Below are 21126 nucleotides of genomic sequence, written 5' to 3' on the forward strand. Positions count from 1 at the left end.
GATGGAGGATGAGCGTGGAGATCGCACATGGGGGGGGGGGGGAACGGCCGGCCATGGAGACAGTTTCAGGAGGGGCGGTTGCGCCTCCCTCCCCCTCTTCTTCCTTACGAAGGGTAAAAGAAAAACACTAAAAGGGTTTTTCAAAGACCCCCCCCCCTTTCAACTTTCAAATTTTTACAAAAGAGGGCTTCGGTGGTCTTTAGCGAAAATTATTTTTCAAAAAGGCTCGAAATCATTTGTTTTTCTCAAAAATTTTCTAAATTTTTTTTGGTTTTTGGTGTTATTTTTCCATTTTTTTTGCATTTTCAAGTAAAAATCCTAAGATTTGCGAGAAAACAAAGATTAAAACTAATTTTTTGTGTTTTTGCAAAATATCTACAAAGAAAATTTTTCTGAGAATTTTAAGGCTATTTTTGGGGAAATTTCTTCAGAAAATGCGTTTGGATCCAGATTTTGAAGAAATATAGATTTAAAACACTGGATTCGGATCCGGAATTAATTTTGAATATAGCCATATGGAATTTAATTCAGAAAATCTGAAGAATTTACTGAAATTTAGCTTTGGTTTTCTCAGAAAAATGGAACCGGGGGTAAAAGGGTCATTTTTACAAAACTTTGAAAAATTTGGGGTGTTCACAGATGCCCCTCTTTGTTACTAAGCCGGTTGGGAGCCGAGCTTAGTGGCAAAGACAACACTCCAAATTTTGAAAATGCCCCAGTTAGCAGATCTGAACTGGGTGTGGAAGAATTATTTTGAAAATATGGCTTTTCAGGTTTCAACCTTATCCTGAATGGTTTTTGGGGGACGAAATCCTCGAAGACAATGTAATCAAACAATAGAAATGAGGAAATCATGATGGGACTTTAGATGGAAATTCCGAAATGGTGGGAAATGAGAATTTTGATCAAGTCTCATGGGTGAGACCAGGTACTCTTATTGGAATGATTCAGGTTTAGCCCTTAACCTGGATGGGACAAAAATATATCAAGATGAATTTGAATTGCGGAAAGGGATACATGAGTACCTTGATGGGACATTTTGGGAAAGGCCTTGTGAAATGAAGCCCGAGTATGATCCTTTCTTGGATGAATGTATGAAGTATGGGTTCCTTGATGGGAGGAGCCATGATGGGACTGGAAGAAATCATCTCATCCAAACGAGGGATCTCGTTGGAATGAGACTCAGGTTTAACCCAAACCTGCTAGAAAGATACCTCGCGAAGCGAGGTCCCGGGTTAACTTTTAACCTGGATAGGAAATCTACCATACGGATTTCTCCAATGGAGAAACCATAATGGGACCTCCGGAATTTGGACGAACAAATCCGAAAAGGGTTTTGCGAAAGGAGGAAAATATAGGGTTTCCTAAAGCTTGGAAAAAGGAATGTTTTTGGGCATCTCATTTGCTGAGACTGAAATAGCTTTTGAAATCAAATGATCTTTCGCAGAAATTTCAGATTTGACCCTTATCCTGAGTGGGAAAACACCATACGGAATCCTTGACTGAAGAAACCGCGATGGGACAGAAAGTGATACTTCAACTGAATGAGGCAACTCTTCTAGAGGATATAGACAACGCTAAGTTGCATCAAAATGGATATTGAATGTTTATTTTATTTTTGGAATAGCTAGAAAATTCTGCCAATAAGATAAAATCATAGCAGATTCAGATGCTTCTAAATGTGCATGTATGTGCAAAGATATTCCCTCTTTTACCTAGAGTATTTCCTCTAATGAGGTTAGATCCTCGGTTTTAAGAGTCAAATTCAAAAATTTAGCACTGATGATTTTCTTCAAGGAAGCTATCCATTTCCCTGATATGAGAATAAAAGAAATATTCTTAATTTCATAAAAGCAGAAAATGAAGAGATATTGATAAAAGAATTTTGCATGAGAAAAGATGACTTCTGGCAACTTCGGCAGTTTGATATCTGGGTGTTTTCCCACGATGATCTTTTTGCACTCTTTTGAGTCATTGGGCTTTCTCGGTTTTTCACATCATCCTTCATTTGGATGTCCTGACTTTTCTCTCTTTTTCAGGGAAGGGTACGTCACAAGCTCCTTCATCTTGGAGATGCTCCGATCCTTCTTTCTCTCAGGGATTATATATGATATTAGTTCAAAAAGGTCTGAAATCAAATATTTTTTAGGGTTTGTCGGTAGGTTCATCGCATCTGCCTTCATCTCGACAGCGATCCAAACTTTCCCTGGAAGGATCCATCACAAACTCCGTCATCTTGGAGATGTTTCAAATCTTCTTTGGCCCCGGGGATCTACTCGCTTAATTCGCCTTCATCTTGACGACAATTGAGAGATCCCTTTTGCGGATATTTGATTGCAACTTTTTAAACGAAAATGAGAAGATATGGGTTTGAGTGGATTCTTTTTATAGCTCAAGATATTTCCACTGCCTGATTGCCAGAAAGTCATTTTAAAACATACGCCATAGCCAAGATCAATATCAATTTGCTTCTGGCTCTTTAACATCATTGAAGATTTCTTTCATTGATCATATCGAGGACATTTCTTACATCCTTTTGGTTGATCAACAGGAAAAGATTTGAATTTTATCTCTTTTTCTCAAGGAGTTTCACCTTTTTAGAAGGAAATACAGGAGGTAATCTAAGGAAATTCTTTTTGGAATAAGAATATTTAGAATCAACAAACTTTTTTAGCAAATTGGCAAAATTTTCATGAATTTCTTGTGAAATAATCACTCAATATAGATTTTGATGAGACACTTAGCTGTAATTTTAAAGAAATGGTGTAAGAATCAGACTGATGAAATACATTAGGTTTTAGAAATCCTGACCAGTTCATGAGAAACTGGATTTTTTTGATAATCCCGACCAGTGAAAACACTGGATTTCAAATCCCGACCAGTGAAAAATACTGGATTTCAAATCCCGACCAGTTATGAAAACTGATTTCAAATCCCGACCAGTGAAAAAAACTGGATTTCAAATCCCGACCAGTGAAAAATACTGGATTTCAAATCCCGACCAGTTATGACAACTGGATTTCAAATCCCGACCAGTGAAAAATACTGGATTTCAAATCCCGACCAGTTATGACAACTGGATTTCAAATCCCGACCAGTTATGAAAATTGGATTTCAAATCCCGACCAGTGAAAATACTGGATTTCAAATCCCGACCAGTTATGACAACTGGATTTCAAATCCCGACCAGTGAAAAATACTGGATTTCAAATCCCGACCAGTTATGACAACTGGATTTCAAATCCCGACCAGTTATGACAACTGGATTTCAAATCCCGACCAGTGAAAAATACTGGATTTCAAATATGAAGGATTTAACCTGATGGTTTGAAAATGATTGAACTTGAGAAATTATAACCCGAGGGTTGATGAGATTCTGAAGATATTGCAACCAGAGGTTGGGGAACTGATAGAATTGTGAGATCTTGAAGGTTCGGAAATGATAGAATTTGAGCAGTCGCACCCTAAGGGTTTGATCTTTTGGAATACACGACCAGCGAGATGCTGGATCTTTTGGAAATACGTGACCAACGAGTGTTGGATCCTTTAGGAATACATGACCAACGATTGTTGGATCTTTTGGAAATATATGACCAACGAGTGTTGGATCCTTTAGGAATACATGACCAACGATTGTTGGATCTTTTGGAAATATATGACCAACGATTGTTGGATCCTTTGAAGTGGTCTGTTTTCAGGATTTATCTTTTTATCCTGAACCGAGAAGGAAGAAAAGAAAATACCTCGTTATCAGGAGGCATCAGGTTTATCCCTTAACCTGAAGGGGAAGGATGGATTTTTAAAGAGAATAAACCTGAATCTTTGAATTTTGGAAATGGACTAGCCGGAAGGCTAGTTTTTGGAAGAAGGTCCCGCCTCGCAGTTGGGTAAAAGAAGAGAATCCGAGTTGGGACTCGAATCTTCAGAAAATAAAAGATAAAGAGAAACCCGAGTTTTGAAAACTTGAATTTCTAAAGAAATTATTGTTTTCCAATGCGAGGATTGGATTCAAAAGGAAGTCCGAGTCGGAACTCGGAACTTTCAAACGAAAATAATAAATGAAAAACCCGAGCTGGAACTCGGATAAAAGATAAAGAGAAACCCGAGTTTTGAAAAACTCGAATTTATAAAGAAATGATTGTTTTCCAATGCGAGGATTGGATTCAGAAGGAAGTCTGAGTTGGAACTCGGAACTTCAAATGAAAATAATAAACGAAAAACCCGAGCTGGAACTCGAATAGAAGATAAAGAGAAACCAGAGTTTTGAAAACTCGAATTTCTAAAGAAATAATTAATTTCCAATGCGAGGATTGGATTCAGAAGGAAGTCCGAGTCGGAACTTCAAATGAAAGAATAGAGGGAGAAGCCCAAGTGAGAACTCGGGTTTTTGACAGAAAGTTTTTAATCAAAAGATTGAGTTTTTGAAATTTTTCCAGTGCGAGGACCGGACCTGAGAATGAGAATGACCATTTAGAGGACTGAATTTATTTGCATATGATCTGATTGCTCCTTTATCTTGACTGGGAAGGAAAAATCTGAGAAGGAACTGATGAGAAGAGATAGAAATTGTTTGGAAGATTTTGACAAAAGAGAAGAATCAAGGAAATTTTATGGAAATTTTATCTTTGTAAAAGAATTCTCACAGGTAGCATTATTGCTCTTATGAGGGGTTTCAGGATTATCCCTTATCCTGAATGGGAAAGGAATAAAATTTAGGCAAAAAGTTGGTGAAAAAGCTTTGATAAAGAATTGGAAGGATTAAAACTTAATTAAGAAATAAAACTAATAAAATTGAATGAAGAAAAAAAGATTTAGCAGAGATTAATGAAGCTTTAAAAGAGAAAAGACATTCAGGACTATCCCTTATCCTGAAGAAAGAAGGACCTCGTAGGATGAGGTTTCAGGTTTATCTCTTAACCTAAAGGAGGGGAGAAAGAAAGAAAAGAAGGAAAAAGAAATACCTCATGGAAAAGAGGCATCAGGTTTATCCCTTAACCTGAGAGGGTAATTTTTGAAATAAGAATCAAGAAAAAATGGATGAATAATTAAAATAAAAAATTGATAAGACTGATAATGATGGATAAACAAAAGGTTGATAAAAATCGAGAAAAAGAGTTTGATCCTGCCTGCATGTGGGATTTTTAAAATGAGAGAAGAAGATGGGAAAATCATTTTTTTGGAAAGAAGGATTAACCACGAGAGCTAATCTTTGAAAGGGGATCATTCATGAGAGATCATCATGAGGGTTAATTTTTTTGAAGCAATGATTTGAAAGTCAATTTGTAGAAAATATGATCAACACGAGGGCTGATTTTTGAATGTAATGATTTGAAATCAATTTTTAGAAAATATGATCAACACAAGGGATTGATCTTTGAATGAAATCAAATTTTTGGAAAATGAGATCAACACAAGGGATTGATCCTTGAATGTAATGATTTGAAAACCAAATTTTTAGAAAATATGATCAACACAAGGGTTGATCTTTTGAAATGTAATGTTTTGAAAACCAATTTTTTTTTTTAGAAAATATGATCAACACAAAGGTCGATCTTTGAAATGCAATAATTCAAAATCAATATGATCAACACAAGGGTTGATCTTTGAAATGCAATGATTCAAAATCAATTTGTAGAAAAATATGACCAACACAAGGGTTGATCTTTGAAAAAGGTTGTAATAAAATATTTGAACTGAAATTTTCACGGTTTTTGAAAGACCCTCATAGGTAATATCATTTCTCTCATGAATGATGTCAGGATTGTCCCGAATTTTGAAAAAAAGAAATTTAAATGCCCCAATATAGCAAAAAGAAGAAAGTATTGAATATCAAAGATATAAAGAAAAATCGACATTTCATTGATAAGCAAAAGTTGATAACAGAACTGAATATTTACAAGTATTTTAACTAAAAAGAGTCACAAAGACTGGGCTGACTTGCCCCTACAAAGCGACTGACAGAAAGGGATGAAAGCGAAAAACTCTTGGTATTTTCAATTCTCTGATTGGTCTGGAAAAGGTCTAGTTGAAACTGCAGGCTGCTCTTCTCCTTCCTCTGGCACCAGAAGCTCTTTATCGATGTAGTCTTGCACAAGGTTTTGGAGGATGAAGCAGCGCTCCGTGTCATGCCCCCTTGCTCGATGAAACTTGCAGAAGCAATCTTTCCATTTTCCCATGATGACAGGAGGATCAACCTTTCTTGGGAGTTTGATCATGCCTTTTTCAAGCAAGTATTTGAGAACTTCTTCGATCGGCTGACCTAGAGGGGTAAACTGACGATCATGACCCCAACCTTCATGCTTTGCTTTCTTCGGCTTGTTTGACCTCTGCCGAGTGCTGACCTCTACCTGGTAGCTGGATTGATCTTGCATGTTTAGGAGATCTAGACGTCTTTCTTCTTCAATTTTGATAAAGAGATTCTTATCAAGGCAGTCTTGAACTATATTCTTGAAGATGAAGCAATGCTCAGTGTCATGCCCTATTGCTCGGTGGTACCCACAGAATTGGTCTATATATTTTCCCATGATTGTGGAAGGGCTGGCAGCTTTCGGGAGCCTGAGTAATCCACTGGACAACATGTATTCAAGGATTTTGTCAAGCGGTTCATCTAAAGGAGTGAAATCTCGATCCTTGCTCCAATCTTTACGCTTTGGTTCTTCTTGCTTCTTGCCTCTTTGTTGAGGACTGTATTGAAGAGGTTTATCACGGTTTTCACAATATTTCCCAATCTGGTCTTTACACTCTCCCAAGTTGCTGCCCTGGTTGTTTTGATTGCTGCCCCTGCTGGCTTTGGAATTTCCTATACTGATATGGCTGCGTTCATTTATGGGGAAGGTGACGAGCGCCTTTCCTTCTGTGGGAGCTTTTCCGCAACTGGCTTCAGCTTGCTCAGATAATATTTCCAGCATCATCTTTTTGAATAACTGATATATCGCAGGATCAATCTCACTCTTGCTGTCTTGAACTCCCTTTCTGACAGATTTTTGAGAATCCATTCCTTACTCTCTCTGCTTGTAACTGGGATGTTAGATCAGCGTGATCTCTGAGTTTTGCCCGACTCAACTGATAGTGTTGATGCTCTCTGTGGATTATAAATGGGTCTTTTAGAAAAGATCTAGGAAGAAATTTTAATAAAGGAGGAAATTATAATCTGAAAATGAAAACATCCCATTACGAGAGATCGGGTTGTCACCAAAATTTGCGACAACCGCACTATTTTTCTGAAAAAGGATAGACACGTAAAAATATGAATAAAGATAAATTTTGAAAAGGACATATCCTGACAAAAGATGTTTTATTGTAAATGGATAGAATATAGAAAAGGAAAATTTTGAAGAATTGCAGGCAGGATCAAAAAAGAATTTAGAAGAAATTAAGAGAAGAAAAGGGAAATACACCTGGGTTTTAAAAGAGGAAATTTTAAATAATATATATCCAGGGTTTTGGAAAATATAGGGGATATAAAATATCATACAATCATTGATATACAAACAAGGATGCACAAACAGCAATCCCTAGAGGCTAACTCTAAATGCAATATTTAAAAATGGCTTGTAGGACCTTAATCCTAACTCTAGGGTTCAAAAATCATCTGATTTCAATCAAGATACGCCGATATACTCAAGCTGAAGCTCGAAGTATGTGGCATAGAAATATTCCTCCGGTTCTAAGGTAATGGTTTCCCAACATCCTTGAGCACCTACCGATATACCTCGGACTATGGCCCTTAGGTACGTGGTAGGGGGGCGCGAACCCAAATAAGTGGTCCAGTTGTGAGGCTCTCTCCCGAACTATGGTTCAGTGAGACAGCCCAGCAACGTGAAGACCGGGACAATATAGGTAAGGAGGTTTTCAAAATATGTTCAACATGCAAGAAATCAGATGGCTCTAATGCAAGTCCTAAAGAGATAGATTAAAATGAAGAGAAGCATACACTTGCATTCATTGTTTTGCATTCAATCCCTAGAAATGAGGAGAGTTGTATTTCAGACCTAAGTCTAATGTGAGCATGAAATAATCTCCTTAATATGGTCCTACCAAACCATACTTAAATCCTATATGCAATGATGTCAGCTTAGGACAAAATCTAGGCTCCTAAGGTTTGCATGAAAATGTAGCTGACATTTTGAAGAATAAAGACTTAGATAATGTCAAAGCAAAAGAAAAGGCATTAAATTCGACCGAACGAAGACGAGTCCCATCACGGTCGCCAAACCTGTGATCATCGCAAAATTTTTCCTCTCATAACATTCTCTCTCTTCCTTCTCTTTTCCTTTCCAACCTCTTATTTTCCTCGTTTTTGAAGGGAGAAAAGATAAAAGAACGGAAAAGAAAGAGAGAAGAGACAAGAAAGAAGAGAAGAGAAGAGGAACTCTTTTGCGGGTCTCACTTGACCTTAATTTTGAAAATATTTGAAATAACTCGCCTCCGCTTTTTTAAAATATTTGCGGGAAAACTGGGAGACGGGATCCGCTCGTCCGTACGAGGTTCGACCGTTCCTGGCGCCTTTACCAGGGGTAATCGAACCAAGGGTCGAATTAATGTCTTTTGCTTTGCTAAGAAACTATCTAAGTATTTATCCTAGGTCTAAAAATGCACAATGAATCATGCTTGTGCAAATGCAAAGATGTATACTCTCTTTGAAAATATTTTGAAGAAATCCCAAGTGAATCCGATAAAGTGAAGAAAATGTTTTCTAACTTAGAACTTAAGATTAAAGTTCTAAGTTTTTTTTTTAGAATAATCAGGAGCTTGGGAAAATAAATCTGGAATTTGGAAATTGATTTTGAAGTCTTGAAATAAAAAGAGAATGAAGGAAATTTTCAAAGTCATAAATGGACTTTGAATTTAGAAGTTTGAACTTGGATGAATATTTGGAATGGAATTGAATTCCACTTTTGAAGTTTTGATTTTAGAAGAAAATGTGAGAAATCTAAAGGAATTGAGGAATGGGATTTGTAACAGTTGGAATTTCAAGATGAAATCCGAATCCAAGTTCAAGATTCTGAATAGAGTTTTGAGTTGATTTTTGGATTTAGGATTTGAAATGGGAACTTGATCTGAAATCTGGAATGAAATGGAATTGGAATTTAAAGTAAAATTTGGATTTTGGAATTTTGAATGGAATCGAATTCAAGATTTGGAATCCAAGATGATATTTGGATCCGAAATCTGAGATCCAAGATAGGGTTGGACTCTGGATCCTAAGATAGAATTGGATCTGAAGTCTGAGATCCAAAGTAGAATTGGATTCTGGATCCTAAGATGGATTTCGATCTGAAGTCTGAGATCCAATGTAGAATTGGGTTCTGGATCCTAAGAATTGGAATTTGGATCTGAATCTGAGACCCAAAGTAGGGTTGGATTCTGAATCCTAAGAATTGGAATTTGGATCCGAATCTGAGATCCAAAGTAGAGTTGGATTCTGGATCCTAAGAATTGGATTTTGGATCTGAATCCTAAATGAAATTTGGATCTGTAATTGGAGATCCAAAAATGGAATGAGGATTTGGATCCTAAATGGAATTTGGATCTGTGATGGGAGATCCAAAGTGGAATGGAGTTTATACTTGGAAATCTGGATCCAAGTTTAAGAATGGGATTTGTCCTTGGATTTGGGTTTTGAGAAGTCCAAATAGGACCTTTAAAGATGGATCTGGGTTTTTTAGAAACCCAAAATTTTAGATTCCAATCCAAACCTTGATTTGAAGACTTGATCAGAAGATAACTTCAAAGTTAAATTGAACTTTGAAATTGAATTTTGAATTGAGTTGGAATTTTGAAGTTTGAATATGAAATGATTCCAAAGTCAAATTTGGACTTTGAAATTGAGATAGATTTGGAATTTTTTAATATTGAAATGAGATAGAATTGGATTTGAATAAGATTTGATCTGAGAAATGAAGAGGGATAATCACTTGGAATTTTGAAAAGGAAATTTTTTAAAATATGATGCAATTCTATCCTATATGATGAATGAATTTAAATAAGTTTGAATTTGGATTTTGAAAAGCTATTTCATTCTTTAAATGAATTAAAATAAGATTGAAAATATAATACATCCTTGACTATGGTCATTGAATGTATTATATGATAGTCTATATTTAAATTCAAAAGAAGAATAAAATACATTTTTAGTGCTTTTATAGAATTTAAAATGAAATTAACTCTCAATATACCCTGACTATGGCCATTGGTATATATTTTGAGTTAGTTTTAAGTTAAATTCTAATAAAAGAAGAAAATATTTAAGGAAAATATGATGAATTTTGAAAAACGGATCCAGTGTGGATCCAGTGTTATTTCGTAAAAGATAAAAATCCTAAGTCTTATTTACATCCCGACTATGGCCGTTGATGTAAATTGTCAATTTAGGATTAATTTACCTCTTACGAAATGGTGCACTTGCCATTCATGTTTCACCATTCGTGAGATTTTGAGAATAAAAGAGGAAAATGTCATAAATCAAGTAATTCTAGAAGATATGCTCATGCATTCTAATCTAAGCTAGAAATGAAAATTTCTCATTGATCTAGCTATCACTTCATTTAATGGAATTGGAGTTACCTTAATAACACTCTTTACATATCTCCTATAAAAGTAAATTTTGGCATAAAGTAGAGAAATGCATCTGGAAAGGAAATAACATTCTATCAATGTAATTGAATATTTACATGTCTAAAGAAGATACACATAAGAGGCCTAGAGCTAAATGTATATACATGAGGGTGAGTCTATCTAAATATATATAAGAATATATGAGGACATACGTGTATATTCCTATGACTAGAGAATCTACATAATCTTTAAATATATATATGATATATATGATATTGGTGTCTAAGGGGTGGCTTGGAGTGCCTTGACTATAGTAGATATAATAGAGCAGTTGGTGAAAGTGTATACCTACAGTGCAGTGGTCCTGTTGTAGGAGATAGTATGCAGAAATTCTTTTCTTTGCAAATCATGCTTCAGCTGATATAGAAGTATTTGACATTTGCTGAAGGTGAGTGACTGATGATAGGTGAGATGTGGCAGTGATGAATGTGATGCAGGAGGTATAAGGTGTTGTGGGTTTATCCTATTGAGAACAAAGCCTGTGCAAAGGGGGCGACCCTGAAAGGGAAACCACTACACAAAGATATTCAGGTTTTACATATGACATCTTTCCAATCATAGGATTTCAAGTCATTTACTTCTATGCAAATATAGCTATATCAATTCGGTGATATGCAAAGCCAGATATACACCTAACCAGATCATGATTGTTATTAAAATATACTTCACAATATATCAAGGAGATGCAGTCAACGTGTAAACAGTACCTTGGTTATGAATGTTAGTGATGATCGGAAGCTTAATTAAACTCACATGATACCAGGTAAACAGCTGGGAACAGGGAAATGAAAACAGTCAATTGATGTGATGATGGTACTAAACCTACAGGAAAAGAAAAAAAAATGTAAATAGTAAAACTGAACACATGATATATGCAAAAGACTAGAATCTATTAACTAAAAATACCATTTAGGTGTTTAGCTTTCCTGTTGTAACACCTAATTCACAAAATTTTCTAAAAGGGAAATATTACAGGAAGAGTTCCACAGATCTGGAAAATCAAAGTGTCGCATGAGGGCTGCATGTCAAATGGAGGTTAGCAGGGCATCAATAATCTGAATTTCTGTAAAAGGAATTGATGGGTCCTAATGATACCACCAAGGGGGTCATGATGGGATGCAACACATGAGTTAAGATAAAAAGAAAAAAAAAATTTATCATGTCAGAAACAAAAATAAAGAAAGGGTGGGAGACGATGCTAAGCATTAGATAACAGATAATGAAACACCAAAACAAAAAGGTGGAGGATGCATGTATAATGATAAGTGGCGTACTGGTCAAGAGGCACTATGAACATGTATAGTATTACCGAATGTAAATATAGTGAAATATACAGGTGTTGGTATACCCCAAATCAACACAGAACCATAAGATTATTACCTGATTTTGGAGACATCGTGCCCTGGAATCCAGTCATAGCTCAAAAATTGCTGGACATTAGGATGGGTGATCTGCTGAATAGCCAAAACCACCAAATATATGGCTGACTTGGTTTCACCAAGTTGAAATGCCAAAATAAACCCTATGGTGAACCGATCATGCAACAAACACCACTATATATCTGCAACAAATGGATGCTCAGAATACCCATTTAACGTTTATTGCTATAATGTAGTAGGGTTATTTTAGCAGACCAACCTATCAAAGAAAACCCACACCGTCAATGTATCTAAAATGTACAATGGTTTACTTACAATGAGTCAGCCTTAGCAAAACGATTTTACACAACAAACGCCAATGATAACATAATGTAAAAAAAAAGGGGTTAATATAGGATTGCGATTCAAAGGGATGGGCCAAAGAACAACGAACCAACAAACATATGAATTCAGTAGAAAATTATTTTATTATGCGACATGGTTTTGTGATGAAGAACCAGCATCTTGATGACTAAAGATTGCTTCCAGTAGATGATGAAGCATTTGAAAAACAAAGGGGTTTTCATCATGAATCAGGGATCAAAACAGATAATTACGATTGATAGAGAAACAAAACAGATAACCGAAAATCGTAATGTGAGCTGATTATTAGAGCGAGACCAGAACTCCGATGTAAACAAGAAATCGAGATAATACAAGGAAGTCAAATACACAATCGGCCAGAGATTGGAATCCAAAAATAAATAAAAAATAAAATAAAATAAAATAAAATAAAATAAAATCGCGAAAAACATGTTGGAATTTACCATTCTATTGTTATCGCACATCTGCAGATCGATTTTGCTATCAGCAAATCGATGTTGCAGGGGTGCTTTTACTAAAGAAAAATGAAAATCAAAACCTCAAAAAAATTCCTTAAAAGAGAACTTTAAAAAGAAGATAAAAAGGTGAAATCCGGGTATTGAGTAGAAGTGCCTACCTCGGTGGAGCTTCCACTGTAGGGACTGCCTTCTCCGATCGCTGAGGAAGGAATCTGGCCTGCTTGTATTCTGAAAGAGTGGGCGGAGGTTCCTTCACTTTTTGCTGCTATTAATGGAGGTGTCAAGGCGCGGATTGATGACAGTCGTTTTTGCTTTTGATGCCGGGGCTGAAGACTCTTCGTGGATCAACTAAGAGAGAAGAAGGCCTGCAGCTTTTGGGATTGGTCGACTCCTTTCGATCGTCTCTTAGCCGTAAGGAATGATCGACCTCTTTCCGTTGAGGCCGTTGAGGCCGACGAAGAGGGTGAAACGAAGAAGAGGGAGACTGGGCAAAAGAAGTGATCCGATGTAAGAAGGGTGGAGTAACTCAGAAAAAAATGTCAGGGAAGAAGAAGAAGGATAGGAGAGGAAGGAAGAAAGTGTGAAGAATGAGACACATGGAGGGGTGAAGGCGGATAACTGGGGTTCTTCCTGCGAGTTCTTCTTAAAGAGAAGAAAAAGGTTCGGGAAGGGCCGAGCGGTTGTTAGAGATGAATGGTGGATGGAGGATGAGCGTGGAGATCGCACATGGGGGGGGGAACGGCCGGCCATGGAGACAGTTTCAGGAGGGGCGGCTGCGCCTCCCTCCCCCTCTTCTTCCTTACGAAGGGTAAAAGAAAAACCCTAAAAGGGTTTTTCAAAGAACCCAACCCCCCTTTCAACTTTCAAATTTTTACAAAAGAGGGCTTCGGAGGTCTTTAGCGAAAATTATTTTTCAAAAAGGCTCGAAATCATTTGTTTTTCTCTAAATTTTTCTAATTTTTTTTTGGTTTTTGGTGTTATTTTTCCATTTTTTTTGCATTTTCAAGTAAAAATCCTAAGATTTGCGAGAAAACAAAGATTAAAACTATTTTTTTTGTGTTTTTGCAAAATATCTACAAAGAATTTTTTTTTGAGAATTTTAAGGCTATTTTTGAGGAAATTTCTTTAGAAAATGCGTTTGGATCCAGATTTTGAAGAAATATAGATTTAAAACACTGGATTCAGATCCAGAATTAATTTTGAATATAGCCATATGGAATTTAATTCAGAAAATCTGAAGAATTTACTGAAATTTAGCTTTGGTTTTCTCAGAAAAATGGAACCGGGGGCAAAAGGGTCATTTTTACAAAACTTTGAAAAATTTGGGGTGTTCACACCTGGGTGATATAGAAAGATCCATTCAATCTCCATATCTCCTCAATTACTTGAGCTGCAATTAAATATCTGAAAAAGGGATCTCTCAATTGTCGTCAAGATGAAGACGAATTATGCGAGTTGACCCCCGGGGCCAAAGAAGATTTGGATCATCTCCAAGATGAAGGAGTTTGTGACAGATCCTTTCAGGTAAAGTTCAGAGCATCGTCAAGATGAAGGTGACTGCGATGAGCCTCCCGACAAACCCTAAAGGATATTTAATTTCTGCTATCATCAAGAGATTTCCAACCAAAGAGCCAATAACCGTCAATATAATCCCTGAGAGAAAAGAAGGATCAGAGCATCTCTGAGATGAAGGAGTTTGTGACGTACCCTTCCAAAAAAAAAAGAGAGAGAAAAGTCAGAACATCTCCAAAATGAAGGATGATGTAATCCCCAAAAAGCCCAAGAGAGCTCTAATTCTACCAAAAAAAAGAAAAAAAAAGTGGGCAGAAAGATCATCATGAGAAAAGAATCCCAGGATATCAGACTGTCGAATCTGTCAAGAATCTTCTTTAAAATTTGTGAAATTCTATTATCAATATTCCTTCACCAATTGCTTTCACAATATCAAGAATACTCTCTTTTCTATTCATATCAAGGAAATTGATAGCCTCCTTGAAAGAAAGTCAATTGCAAGAAATTTGAATTCGAATCTGGATTCTACGAAGTTACGCCCAGTCGGAGGTAATACTTCAGGTAGAAAAGAGGGAATATTTTCAAAACAATGTGCATCATTTTAAATTATTTTGAATCAACAATAATTTTTAATATTTTGACAATATTTTCTAGCTATCCTGGCGTGAAACGAGAGCTTGAGGTTCATCTTTGGCGCATCCTGACATCAGTTGTTATCCCTTTTAAGGACTTGATAACGGGAGTTTTCAAGATTCTTTCCCTTCTGTTGGTATAATCTGAGCGCCTGGGCTCTCAGATTCGCACACTTCCCTGTGTCCCCACTGTCCCACCATAGACAGTCCACTTTCGGCTTGAGGTTAAGCCACCAATCATTTTCTCGCAAAAGGTCACCAATTTCAAAAGTTATTTAGTCTCAGCAATGAGGCACCCAAAATCAAACCCCTTTTCAAGCTTTAGGGACCCCAATTTCATCCTTTTGCAAAACCCCTATTAGATTCATTGTGCGGAAATCCGAAGGTTCCATCATGGTTTCTTCCTTTGAGGAATCCATTTCATTTTCTGCCCAATCAGGATAAGGGTACAAACCTGAGCCTCCTTTGATGAGGTATTTCATTTTCCGCCCAATCAGGATAAGGGTACAAACCTGAACCTCCTTTGATGAGGTATTTCATTTTCCACCCAATCAGGATAAGGGTACAAACCTGAGCCTCTTTTGATGAGGTATTTCATTTTCTGCCCAATCAGGATAAGGGTATAAACCTGAGCCTCCTTTGATGAGGTATTTCATTTTCCGCCCAATCAGGATAAGGGTACAAACCTGAGCCTCCTTTGATGAGGTATTTCATTCCCCGGTCAGGTTAAGGGTTAAACCTGAGCTTCGTTTCTACACGAGGTATTTTCTGTCCCATCCAGGTTAAGGGCAAAAACTTGAATCTCACTTCTTTTGAGGTAAAATTTTTCTTCTTTATTCTCCATTTCATATCTACCATTTTCATCAGGGCTAAATCTCTTCATATCCAGTCAGATCCTTCTAACTGGGGCATTTTTATAGCCCAAATTTGGTGTGTTTTTCTTTGCCACTAAGCTCGTCTTCAAGCCGGCTTAGTAGCAAAGAGGGGCATCTGTAAACACCCCAAATTTTCCTCATCCATTCTCAAACAACCCTCCTCGTGCAGTGTCAACCCTGTTAGGTCAGTGTAGGAGTCAAACCCCGAGTCAGTTTCAGAAAATTACCATTTTACCCACTTTCATTAGGAAAATTACCATTTTACCCCTAGGTCATCCCGGACCCCAGTCAGTCAGAGTCAACCAAGCTCATTGGTCATTTTAGAACATTTAGAATATCAATCATTTCAAGCTCATCTGAGCTCACAATGAACAAACCATTTTCATTTCTGACCATTCCTGCCAAAATGGGATCATTTCTTCGGAAATGAGCTCATATCTCACTCAAATCCAAGCCAAGTGTCTCTGAGTCAGTCATTCATAGTCAGTCATACTCCCCAGAGTCTAACTTGAGCTCACCAGGAGTTCAAGCGCTCCAGTTTCAGTTCAAAACCATTTCTAAGTGTTCAGGAGCCCATTTTAGTCCATTTCAGCTCTTTCAGCTGAAATTGAGATGAGTTCAGTCAATTGAGCTAGTGTTTGAGCTTCGATTTTAGCTCATGTCAGTATTATTGACCTTTTGTTTTAGCTCAAAGTCAGCTCAAGTTCGTAATTCACTTCACTCCAGTGACCATTCCGTACCATTTCTCTAAAAATGGCAGCTTTTCTTGAAAATTAAGTTGGCAAGGTCAGTTGAGTCAGTGCCTGGTCAGTTCATTTGAGTTCTGAAACTCTAAAACCCAGCTCAATCTAGCTCATATCAGTTCAATCCAGCTCGAACCCCAACTTTCAGTGTCACTCTGACCCAATAGAGTCCCGAAAACCATTTCTTGAGCTATTTTGCAAATTTTATCAATTTTAATACTTTTTAAACTGGTACAACTACCAATCGGGGTCTCACATCCAAAATTCTTTATTCAGGGTTAGCATTTCGCATAGCATTTCATGTCATTTCTCATCATTTCATATCATTTCTCAGCATTTCATAACATTTCATCACATTTCATTTCATTTTCGAAGTCCAGAACTCCAGTTTTATAAATTTCAATCCAGATCGAGTTCTAAAAGCTTTCAAAAATCAATTTCAAATCCTGGGATTCCAAAATTGACATTTTACCCCTAGGAGTCTAAATTTGGAAATATTTTCTTGAGAAAAACAATCTGGATTTATTTCAAACACAAATTTTTGAATTCTACATTAAATTTGCTTCGCAACGAGGTATTGAACTTCAAAATCCAAGCTCGTTTCAAAAACTGCCAAAAATAGCTCGTTTCGTCTGGAAATTTTCTGAAAAGACCATTTTACCCCTTTAATCGTCAAAATGAATTTCAAAAGTGAAATTTGGACCCGCTCTGAGATGGCCCATCCATTTGCATTTTATTGTTTTAATTTATAAGAAAAGAAAAAAAATTTATCTTTTTCTTTATTTTTTTGTTTGTTTTATTTTGTTTTTATTTTATTTTATTTTCTTATTTTATTTTTCCTAAGGTGGGACCCACAAGGGGGTTAACCACCCTAGCCCTCAATCCAGCCCACTTCCTTTCTTCTTCTTTTTTTATTTTCTTTTTTTTTATTTCTTTTCTTTCCTTCTTTCTTTCTTTTCTTTCTTCTTCCTTTTTCTTTCTTTCTTTCTTTTTTTCTTTCCTCCTTTTTCTTTCCCCTCTCTCTACTTACGTAAGCTTCTTTTCCAGCCCCTTCTTTCTTCCTCTTTCCCTCTCCTTCTTCCCCTTTCTTTCCTTTTCTTTCTCCCCTCTTCTTTCCTTTTCTTTCCTTTCCTTCTTTCCTTCTTCCCTTCCTTACTCCCTTCTTCCTCCAAAGCCATACGGCTGTAGCCTTGGGCATTACACAGCCTTCTTCATTAATCAATGGTAACTTAGGGAAAGATATGATCTTTCCTAAGTTACCAATCAAAAAAAAAGAAAAAGAAACAAAGCCACTTACGGCTGAGGGCTATTGAACGCCTCCCTCTTCTCTAACTGATTGACGTCTCTCTCTCTCTCTCTCTCTCTCTCTCTCTCTCTCTCTCTCTCTCTTCCCCTCCTTGCTGCAGCTCCATCTTTTTTTTTTTTTTGACAGCAGCCTCCTCCAAGGACTCCATCCAGCATCATCAACGTCTTCACCTCCAGCCACCTCTACAGCTTCTTCAACGTTTGCTGCCTCCCCCCTTGGTGATGCCCAACAAACATCTTCTTCTATGTTGCAGCCACCTGCTACCTCCTTGCTCCAGTCGGTACAGCAGATCTTGAAGCCAGCGCTGCTTCAACCCCATCTCCAACTACATCTTGCTGCAGTAAAAAACCAACACTCGTTGAAAGCATCTCACACGACTCCTCTCACGCCTAACACTTTTCCCCTCTCTCATTAAGCTAATTTTATTATTAAAACTTAGGACTTGATTTTTATCAAGCCCTAAGTCATTACACCAAATCTTTCATGCTCAGCCTCTAGCATCTTCAAGCAACCATTATCCCAACCTTGAAGCTCCGGCCAGTGTCCACCTTGAAGCAGCTCCAGCCTGCTTCCTTCAACCTCAAGACACCCAACCACCAAATAGCAGCTCCACAATCCTTTGACAGCAATCTTCACTTCCAGCCGATCGCCTCCGGCACCTCCTCAAGCTGTGCCTACACCTTCCTCAGTTTAACCTCCATTCCCGCCAACCCAAGGTAAGTTTCTTCCTTTTGAATTGATTAAATTCGCATGCTCAATCTCCTTTAGTTGCATGTTCCATCTTGTTGTTCTTTTGAGAGAGATAAACTTGATTTTTATTTTTAAATCTCTTAAGTAAAGAAGAGCAAAATAGGGAAATTTGGGTAGAATATCATATGGGATTTAAATTTATTTTGTGATATAATACAGTTTCTTCCCAACTTGAACCGTTTTAGGCTTGTCATGAGAGTTTTATTTTGCATTTTGGGCATGTTTTATGTTAAATACATATGTTTTATATGTATGAACTAAAAGAATGAAAGATCCATCTAATCGATGGATTGGATCTTTCATTTCATAAGCCAAAAAAAAAAAAATGTATTATGCCCCCATTGATTTATGTTTTAGTTTTATGCTTCATGCTATTTGATGTTAGAAAATGCATTTAGATTAATCTATTTTGTTATTTATTTCATATTATATAGGATTCATTGTTACTTAGTTTAAAATCTACAGAATTTCAGTTTTAGGTGAAGTCCAGTTGTTATTTTATGAATGTATTTTCTTTCAAAAATCAAAAAAAAATTTGTGATATCCTTGGTTGCATGTTTTTGTTTTACTACCGAAAATTTGATTCAATTAAAGTTTCAGAACCCATCTAAATCGATCAAACTCTACATCGGGTTTTCTCTCTCTCTGAATTTCCAATTTCTGCTTTAGCAGACAAGAACCTACGGCACCACCCTTGTGGGAGATCCGGATCATCCTCCAAAACTCACAGTAGATTTATAATTGAATCTACTAGTGATCTGGAAATTTTTAGGTTTTTACAAGTAGTTTTGACCTTTGAAAAAAAACAAATTTCTCAGACCCCTGGAAAAATATCGATTTTCTTTCGTCAGGGTATAGACAGATCTTAATGCACTGAGTCCATCCAATCTGTAACCCGTCTGCAAAAACTTTAAACATGAAAGTTGTTCCTAACATAATTTCCTGTCATTTCCCAAAATTTGGGAATTTTTGGATCTGGTTAATTAGTTTTTCCGGATTTTCCCTTTCTGTCTAACAGATTCCAATACCCAGAAATCTCAGAGATTTAGGTCTCTGATAACAGCATGACGTTTTCCAAACCATAACCCGAATCCCAATGGTGTCAAAAGATAAAATCTTCCTATGTTTGTCAGGGACATTTTCCCACAATTTCAGCCATTTTCCCATCTGTCTGCCATTTTTCCCATATTTTCTACCGAAACCTGTCTGTTTCCTTCATTTACTAGAGTCGCCGGATTCCGATCCGACTTGCCGGAGTGGTACAGCTCCGACCATAGGTCAAAACCAGAAAGTGTAAAAGTAAACAATCCTTGACTTACTGTCCTATGTCACCCCATAAAATTTGGGAAATTTTTATAGAAATTTGATATCCTAAATCCCCTTTAGAATCAACATTTTAGGCAAAAATCACAAAATTTAGTGTTTTTATTTGAATTTCCGTATTTTAAAATACAAAAAAATATAATTTCGAGCTTCATTATGTTTATAGGGTTATTTTAGGTGTCCATGCCAAATTTGGTTTAATTCCAAGTTCAATTTCTCCATGTGTTAGTTTATCTTTAAATTCAGAAGCGAAAATCAGGCAAAAATCAGGTTAAATTTGATATTTATGATGTTTTCGCCATTTTAGGGTTTTTATCATGTACATAAGCATGTAGAATCATATTAGGGTTAATTTCAATCTCCTTTGCATTTCAGATTTTCCAATTTTGCAAAATTTATTCCAGAAAACCCTGGTTTCAAGGCCATAGTCTTGTTATCGGGGGTATTTTGGTCATTTTGACCTAAATTTTGAAATTTCAATTTCTAATTCTCCAACATTTCATGCATATCATCATATTTTATCATATTATGTTTGATTTATTTCATTTGATTTTCAAAATTCCAAAATTTATAAAAATTCTTTCAGAAAACCCTGATTTCAAGGTCATCAGGGGTATTTTGGTTATTTTGACCCCAACTTCGAATTTTCAGGTTTATTTTCAAAATTTATTCATTATTTATCATGTTTATATCAAAGAGGGTATGAATTTGGGTTTATATATGAATAATATCCGATAATTTCCCATATTTTCGGATAAATTCAGAAAAACCTACATTTTTGTGCTAACCTTGTTTTCTAGTTTTGCAGGAACATTCAAGAAGAAGACTTAGCTTTTATTTTTTTTTATTTTAATTCAATGTAACCTCAAATGTAATAATTTGGAATAAGAGTTACTTTTCTGCTTAGAATAGGGTTGCATTGCATATAGTTTAATTTATGCAAATTTCAATATGTGATGTATGATTTATGCACATTATTTCAAATTTACTATGGATTACACGAATGGCACGTGCACAAGCTCTTATGGAGTTTATAAACTCGGTGAGATTCGTATTTATGGCCACAGTCAGAATACGAAAAAAACCAAGATTTATGATCTTCATATTAGCCACATTCAGCCTACACACTTAGGCTAACTTCAAAAATGCACTGCATTTTTTTTAAACT

Source organism: Nuphar pumila, chromosome 9, assembly GCF_984573655.1.
Source record: "Nuphar pumila chromosome 9, dmNupPumi1.hap1.1, whole genome shotgun sequence".
NCBI classification, from domain to species: domain Eukaryota; kingdom Viridiplantae; phylum Streptophyta; class Magnoliopsida; order Nymphaeales; family Nymphaeaceae; genus Nuphar; species Nuphar pumila.